Source organism: Anabrus simplex, chromosome 4 (assembly GCF_040414725.1).
Source record: "Anabrus simplex isolate iqAnaSimp1 chromosome 4, ASM4041472v1, whole genome shotgun sequence".
In the NCBI taxonomy this organism is placed as follows: domain Eukaryota; kingdom Metazoa; phylum Arthropoda; class Insecta; order Orthoptera; family Tettigoniidae; genus Anabrus; species Anabrus simplex.
The window spans coordinates 266,070,392-266,078,432 of record NC_090268.1 but is presented as its reverse complement, the minus strand read 5'-3'; the positions used below and the strand labels follow the sequence as shown (position 1 = coordinate 266,078,432).

Sequence of the window (8,041 nt, the reverse complement as noted above, 5' to 3'; positions counted from 1 at the left end):
ATTGTCCAAGCCGAAGTTCACACTAATAATAATCTCAGAGCCTCAGCTGCAGAGATGCAGGACTTCTCATGTATATAGCCTGCCTACTAATCTCGATATTTCAATTGTTTTAACTTTGTCAAATGATACCGACTCCACCATTAGAAATCTTTTTTTTTTTTGCTAGGGGCTTTACGTCGCGCCGACACAGATAGGTCTTATGGCGACGATGGGATAGGAAAGGCCTAGGAGTTGGAAGGAAGCGACCGTGGCCTTAATTAAGGTACAGCCTCAGCATTTGCCTGGTGTGAAAATGGGAAACCACGGAAAACCATTTTCAGGGCTGCCGATAGTGGGATTCGAACCTACTATCTCCCGGATGCAAGCTCACAGCCGCGCGCCTCTACGCGCACGGCCAACTCGCCCGGTTTAGAAATCTTTAACATGCCTGCTACAGAGGCAAGGAGTGCAAGGATATTTGACTGCCTTGCAAAACTCGTCTAACAGCTGGGGTCGAACTTGTGAACTTGTAATCGTGATTCGGACATTTTACCACTGATCTACCGAGACAATAACGTTTAGACTGAGACAGGTCGATGAAAGTAACGAACTTGCTGTAGCCTACATTAAAAGCTGTGGCTTATTGGTAATAAACGCCATATCTTCTGAAATTGCTCTGAGCTTTAAGCAAAGTATATTATGGTGAAACATCACATGTTGTTCGATTACTGGTGAAACAGTTTTCTGTTCTTTATCCTTGGACTGTGATACAACCCATCCCACTCTTTCCATAGCAAATGCTTCCCTTTAAGAGCCTTGGCCTGCCAAAGCGACAGCCACGCGGCCGGTATTAGACTACTAAGTCCACTTATTCTCATATCTAATAGCTCCTAGATGGGAATTGTTAATCTCCATCACCATCACCGTAAATACCCGCAAAGACTGTGTTAACTCCACAGTGGGATCTCGATTCTTATAGTGTTAGATCTCAGTTCTCGCGTAAAAACGACGAAGATTTAGGATAGACTATGGAATTCTAGTGTGTAAATCTTTAATACCGTATTATAATACAAAATTATACCTCTGTTATTTCTTAATGGATCAGCGGACGCTCATGCGTGTATTTGACTGCGTCTCTTTCTGCTGGCCATCTGCTTGCCGCTGTCAGAGTGCACGAACTATCGACAAGATGAGACTTTTTGAGTATGAAATGCTCAGCGAAAATGATAAATACTTATTGACTGTAGATGAGCTTTACATAAAACGCGAAGCAAAACGCGGACTGTTCCGCCAACAATACTTGACAATTTACAAGTTTAAAATAAGACTCTAAATTAAAATTTCGTAGTCAGTCCCAAGTCTAAATATAATAAAAATCTTCCGGGCTGTTATGTCGTGGTCCACTCCTCTCGCTTCTCCCAGTAGTCGAAACGTCTGGGAGAAGCGAGAGGAGTGGACCACGGCATAACAGCCCGGAAGATTTTTATTATATTGACACCGGCCGTGAAAGCCTTCATACTTTAAAGTCCCAAGTCTGGAATGAGGGGAGGAAAATCGTGGTTATTTGTATTTGTCCGAGGTAACAAGATCAGAGAGGAGATCCAGTGGTGCAGGAAACACTACCTCGTGGGGGAAGGTGACGATGTCCTTTGCTTGGACTAGTCTGCATTGTTACGTCAGCATTAGTTATTCCACTATACAAATAACAATACTCATCTACTTCGTTTAAGACTTCATTTATTACTCTAACATTTCCTGAATCACCTGCTGAATTCGTTCGACGGCACTCCATTATGTTTGTTTCAGATTTATTTAGTTTCCTCATGCGCTCCTTCTCAAAGACTGTGCCCATTCCAAACTATTTAGCTAATTTCACCAGATCATCTGCAGCGAATATTATCGGCAAGTCTTAGAGATTTGATTTTCTCTCATTGGATTGTGATTTGGATTATGACAGATGACGAACTTGTAGCCTTGTCTCACTTCTTTCTGGACTGCTCCTTCGTTTTCATAGCCCTCGATCCTTAGCACTACAGACTGACTTTTGTATAGAATGAAAACAATATCTCGTTCCCAGTACGTGATCCCGAACACCTTCAGAATCTTAAATAGTCAATTTTGTAGAAATTGAGTCATTATGCGTTGTAGTAAAGGACTTCAGTCTACACATATTTAGCTGGAATAGATCATCCATTTACTGCAAGAAAAATAAACTCATGAGAAGAATGTTGACGAATGAGGCCAATACCGTCCCTTTCCTTTATAGAGTATTAGTGATAATCGATTCACCACAACTTTCAAGTGCATATCTAATATTCGTGCGTGCCTGTGTTTGTGTTTGTGTGTGTCCAACCCATGTTCCGTTTCTGTACGGAGTCAGGTATGATGCGAGATTAATCTACGTAACGAGCTATGATGATGATGATGATGATGATGATGATAATAACAATAATGATGATGCTTGTTGACTAAAGGGGCCTAAACTCTACATCATCAGCCCCTAATGGTACTAAATGAGACGAAATATAATATCAATTTAAAAGTTCAAAATTCATCCACTGACCAGAGTTCAAAACGTGATGATGAATAGTGAATGGATGAATATGAATTTAAAATAAACAGCAGATCCATCTCACAATACTGAGAGTTAAAAAAATACAAAAATTGATCCACTGACTATAATTCAAAAAGACGTCAATGAACAATAATTATGCGCTTAAAACAGTCTGTGGATCCGACGCGCAAAGCTCCACCTTCACAGAAACTACATCTTAAAACAATGGTATTACTGACCAAGGGACTGCTTCCAAAGCACAATCCTGAATCGATGATGCTTGTTGTCTAAAGGGGTCCAAAATCCAGGTCAATGGCCCCTCATAATGGTACTTATCGCTAGTAAAGTAGAACCAGGGCATTTCCCAAGTTGCGGTACTAATCAAAAGTAGTGTAGACTCACTGCGTTCCACACGTTATGGTACTACTCACAAGTATTGTACGTCGAGCAGGTAACGCAGACCTATGGTGTTTCTCACATAATGGTGCCACTCATAGGCAACGTAAACCCATAGTGTTCCTCACTTAGGTGTATTAATCAGGGGCGCCGGTATTCCCGTGGTGTTCCTCACATAGTGGGCACTAATCACAGGCAACGTAGACCCACAGTGTCGCTAATATAGTGGTACTAACCATAGGCAACACCCAGATCCGTGGTGTTTCTCACATAATGTTACTAATCACAGGTACTGTAAACCCACAGTGAACCGCTCTCTGCTGCTACTAATCACAAACCTATTGTGTACCTAACATAGTGGTACTACTCGCAAGTAAAGGTGACCCATTGTGTTCCAGCGTGATGGTACTAATTATAAGTAGGTTCATGGTTCTACTTCAATCACACTTTGGTCGATCCTTTTAGTCGCCTCTGACGACAGGCAGAGAATACCGTGGGTGTATTCTGCGTCTGCGTCCCCACCCACACGGGTCTTAGCGACATTTTAGGACCGAATGCCATCAGAGGAATAAATGAAATGAAATCAACGACGTGGTATACGATTGTACAAAGGTATAGGGTGAAAGCCGGTGCCGAAACATAGCCTACTCCTATCGAATAGCACCAACGGGTCTCCCCAAGTATTAACATCCCTACCCAACGGCAGCGTCATATGCCCTCACTCGATATGAACGTTACGGAGAAGTTTGGAATTGAATCCAGGCTTTAGGCACGCAATCTAGTGATTAGAATTTGTATACCACCACCTGTCCTAATCTGCCGGCTAACATTCTGATGGTGACATTTTTTCCATCAACGGGACTCAAATCGGCTAACCACGTGCCAGACCATATATATTTGTTGCCTAACTATCATGGCCACCAGACGGGCTTATATCTGATATTATTGTATTATACGAAATTTAGCAAACTTCCTACTCAGAAGATGTATTCATTATTTCAAACCCCCTGTGTGTAGATGAAGTAGAATATATCCATGGAATCTCCAACTTGTCGTAAGAATCGATGGAAATGAAACCTCCAGGGCTCTCATCCTGGTTGCGTGGATCGGAAACAACAGAATCCTAGCAGAGTCTGACGTTGTTTCCACTTGTTTGTGCCACACTTCCCGCTTCATTTTCCCTATCCGACCTTCCTTGGTCAACGTTTTCTCTTTCGAACTTGACTATTGGGTTTGGAGAGAACTACGCAGTCTTTCATTACCAAATCCTTTCTATTGCCAACACTTCTATTCTTCGAAATGACTGGGCCTCTTACTTAAGTTTATATTCCCATGATCATTGTTACAAGAGGATGGTTGCCCTGTTACTCTGTACTTCTTCTTAAAACAATAATGACCTACACGCGTACAACGTTTTAGGCATCCGTTATCTTTGATGAGATAATTGTTAAACTTTACTGTGGCCTACATTTACGACCGTGCTAGATTTGAAGTAATGGACTTTACTTAATAATGCTAATATCTTTACATCCCACTAACTACTTTTACGGTTCTCAGAGACGCCGAGGTACCATAATGTAGTCTCACAAGAGTTCCTTTTTCGTGCCAGTAAATCTACCAACACGTGTCTGATGTATGTGAGCACTTTCAAATACCACCGGACTGAGGCAGGATCGAACCTTCCAAGTGGAAGTGAGAAAGCTAGCGCCTCAACCACCTGAGCCACTTAGCCCCGAGGGTTTTACCTTTTATCTCAGAATTTTCTTAGCAAGCTAATGAAAAAAAGTCACATTGGGGATAAACGCCCAAGGTAATCTTGGCTGAGAGCTGTTGATATTGTGTCTCGTTTCCCAGAGCTAAGTCCGAGCTTGCATGTGGAATTTTTGAAATGAAGAGTTCAGATTTCATGCATAACATGTGGAGATCTGGAGGCTTATTATCACGATAGAAAGAGTCACGTAAAACTAAAAGTTTGTCTTTACTCCCCTTCTTTTAATTGACCTGGAATCACACCGTTCAATGTTTGGTCACTTACTGAAGCACAAAATGAAGCAAGTCTATAAAGCTAAGTAATTGAAAAACGTCCAGCTTATGATTTTCACAGGTTTGTGGGACTGATAATACTTGGGTACAGATATACCAGAAGGTGCAACGTTACTGAGGGCTAACCTTGCCTCACCCCTACTGATAACCACATTAGGTACATCTTGCGGGTGACCCCAGGATTTGAAGGTTGGAATCTCCCACCATTTAACCGATCACAATGATGACCTAAGAAGGCACCTGTCCTTCTTCCTTCAGTAATCTTGTAGCAACCCGGATATGATTGCTGGTCACACCACATCATCACCCAGAGTATGACCGGGAGTGAGTCATCTATTCTGTTCCCACGGCCTGCCCCGCCCTGGCGCTGACCACTCATCATCGTGCGTGCGAGCATAATTAACTACCTCCTAAGCGCCTTAGTGACTCACTATCCGAGAATTAATCTCGTCTGTGAACTGAGCAAAACGATTTATAGAACTAATCTAAGATAATTAAATTACTTTTTGGTCGAGGAGTTCAAATCCAACTCGCAGCTCATTTTATGCACCTGGAGGTGGCTAATGATTTCTATACCTTGGTTCAGCCATCAATGACGTAGGAAATTAAGAGAAATACTGCAAATTAAAAAGCGAATTACCCGGGGACGAGTTGCCATGAAGAAGCTTACAACGATCTGGACAAAACAGGACAATCCGCCTGAGGGTCCGGGCGATCGAATACAGTATATTCACGTATTCCCTACCTGTCGTAAGGGACGACCGAAAAGAATCCTTGGAAGCTCTCTACTTTGGAGCATGTGTTGGTGACCACGGTTCCTCTACCTGAGTCTGATATTGTTTCTACTTGTGCCAATCGCCTCACTTTAATCCTTCCTATCTACCCGCTATTGTTTAACGCTCGTTCTTTTCCGACCCTTACGGTATTAGGTATGTGGGATTGGTAGAATCCATTCATCCTATCACCTCCTTGTCGTAAGCTGTGGCTAGAAGTAGGACCAGGAGCTCTCAATTAGGGAGCTGAGTCTGGCATTGCTAATACTTGCTTGTGCCAGCCTCCTCACTTTAACCTATTCTATGGGATCTTCATTGGTCACTTCTTGTTCTTTTCTGACTCCGACAGTAATACATTTGTGAAGCCACGGGAGTCTTTTCATGTCTTTCGTAGCCCCTTTCTTTCCTTTGCCGATACCTTCATTCTTCGAAGGATCAAAACCCTCCTTTCTTCCTCCTGATTAGTGTTAAGGAGAGGATGATTGCCCAGTTATACTTCCCCATAAAACAATAATCATCACCATTACCAAGCTTAATAAGATCTGTTAGACATGGGTAATATCTACGATGGTCGTTGTATAAGTCATGGTATTCTTCTTCTTTAAAAATGCTATTTGTTCGAGGCGTCGACCCACGTAGATCTTTTGCCCCTACTAGCACCATATTGTATGAAACCGCTTGTAATTGGAATGGCAGTAGTGTGGAATGTTGTGTGTGAGGACAGGAAGATGAAGGACGTCCCCAGGCGAGGGGTGACAGGCGGACGCGTTGCCCCCTATACTGCGGGGCCGGACTGAAGAGAATTGAGCAAACGGCACGTGGTGTTCCCAAGCGGTCACCCATCCAAGTACTGACCACGCCGAATGTTGCTTAACTGCGGTGATCGGACGAGAACCGGTGTATTCAACATGGTATAGCTGTTGGCTAAGTCATGATGACTTCGTTATATAATGCGATCACGCAACAGTAATGTAAATCCATTATATGTGTTTGAAGGTTACTGGAATCAGCTCCTTAATACTAGCACCAAATTGCTTCCCGTTACAGGAGCTAATATCAATGGGCGATCGAAATGTAGGTAAATCAAAATCGTTGTTTTATTATGCACATACAGTACATCGTGGTTTTTGGCACCTCTCTCTGAGCGGACACAGGACGTCCACTCGGCGATAGTTGAACAGTGTTCCCAGAAGTTTAACGAATGAAAGCGGCCCGCATACAGGATACAAAATTGGGCATTCATAGAAATTATGTTACACATATAAATTTAACTATAGCATAACTTTAAAGCAAATATATATCCATTTAATACATATAATAGTATACGTCCCAGTAATTACTTCTACGGTTTACGGAGACACCGAGGTCCCAGAATTTTACCCCGTAGGAGTTCTTTTACGTGCCAGTAAATCTACCGACAAGAGGCTAACATTTGAGCATCTTCAAATACCACTCGACTGAGCCAAAATCAAACCTGCCAAGTTGGGATCAGAAGGCCAGCGCCTCAACCGTCTGAGCCACTAAACCCAGCATTTAATGTATACAAATGACTCGGTGTAAGAATACAAAACTAATTAATTTATTAGTAGATTTTATTTTGAAAAATAAAATATTTTGTAGGAATTGAAATGCAATACATAATGTTCTGTGTAATTTGTTTTTTAGTTTTACTGAACTGGACTATATGGCGTGCTTTCTGGGGTGTGAAGGTATTGATGATTTCAATGACATTAATGTATGTCACATTCGACGCTTAGGCGGCTCAGGTCACTGAGTCCATCCTAGGCAATAGCATGACGAGAGACGGATGAGCTACTCTACATAACCATCTGGCAATTACTCTGCTTACAAATCGAAAAAAAAAAAAAAAAAAAAAAAACACAAAACAATATTTTTCGGCCACTTCTACAAAATCATGATGTAAATTCCATGCAGACTGGCATTCGTGTAATATTATTTATTTATTTATTTATTTTTATTTATTTAAAATTTGTTCTCCGGGAGATCGAAAAGGAGCAGTAAATCTTACAAACCAAGTAATGTACAGTGGTTTTAAATAGATCAATCAATACTGATCTGCATTTAGAGCAGTCGCCCAGGTGGCAGATTCCCTTCTGTTGCTTTCCTAGCCTTTTCCGAAATGATTTCAAAGAAATTGGAAATTTATTGAACATCTCCCTTGGTAAGTTATTCCAATCCCTAACTCCCCTTCCTATAAATGAATATTTGCCCCAGTTTGTCCTCTTGAATTCCAACTTTATCTTCATATTGTGATCTTTCCTACTTTTATAAACGC

The 8,041-nt window shown here is 41.7% G+C and overlaps 1 non-coding gene across 1 annotated transcript; it reads right to left on the bottom strand.

Moving 5' to 3' along the window:
* Positions 1-6,551: 6,551 nt before the first annotated feature.
* Positions 6,552-6,670, bottom strand: LOC136872985 (5S ribosomal RNA). The gene has a single exon (XR_010860136.2). It is a non-coding gene; the product is annotated as a 5S ribosomal RNA (ribosomal RNA).
* Between the last annotated feature and the right edge of the window lie 1,371 nt (positions 6,671-8,041).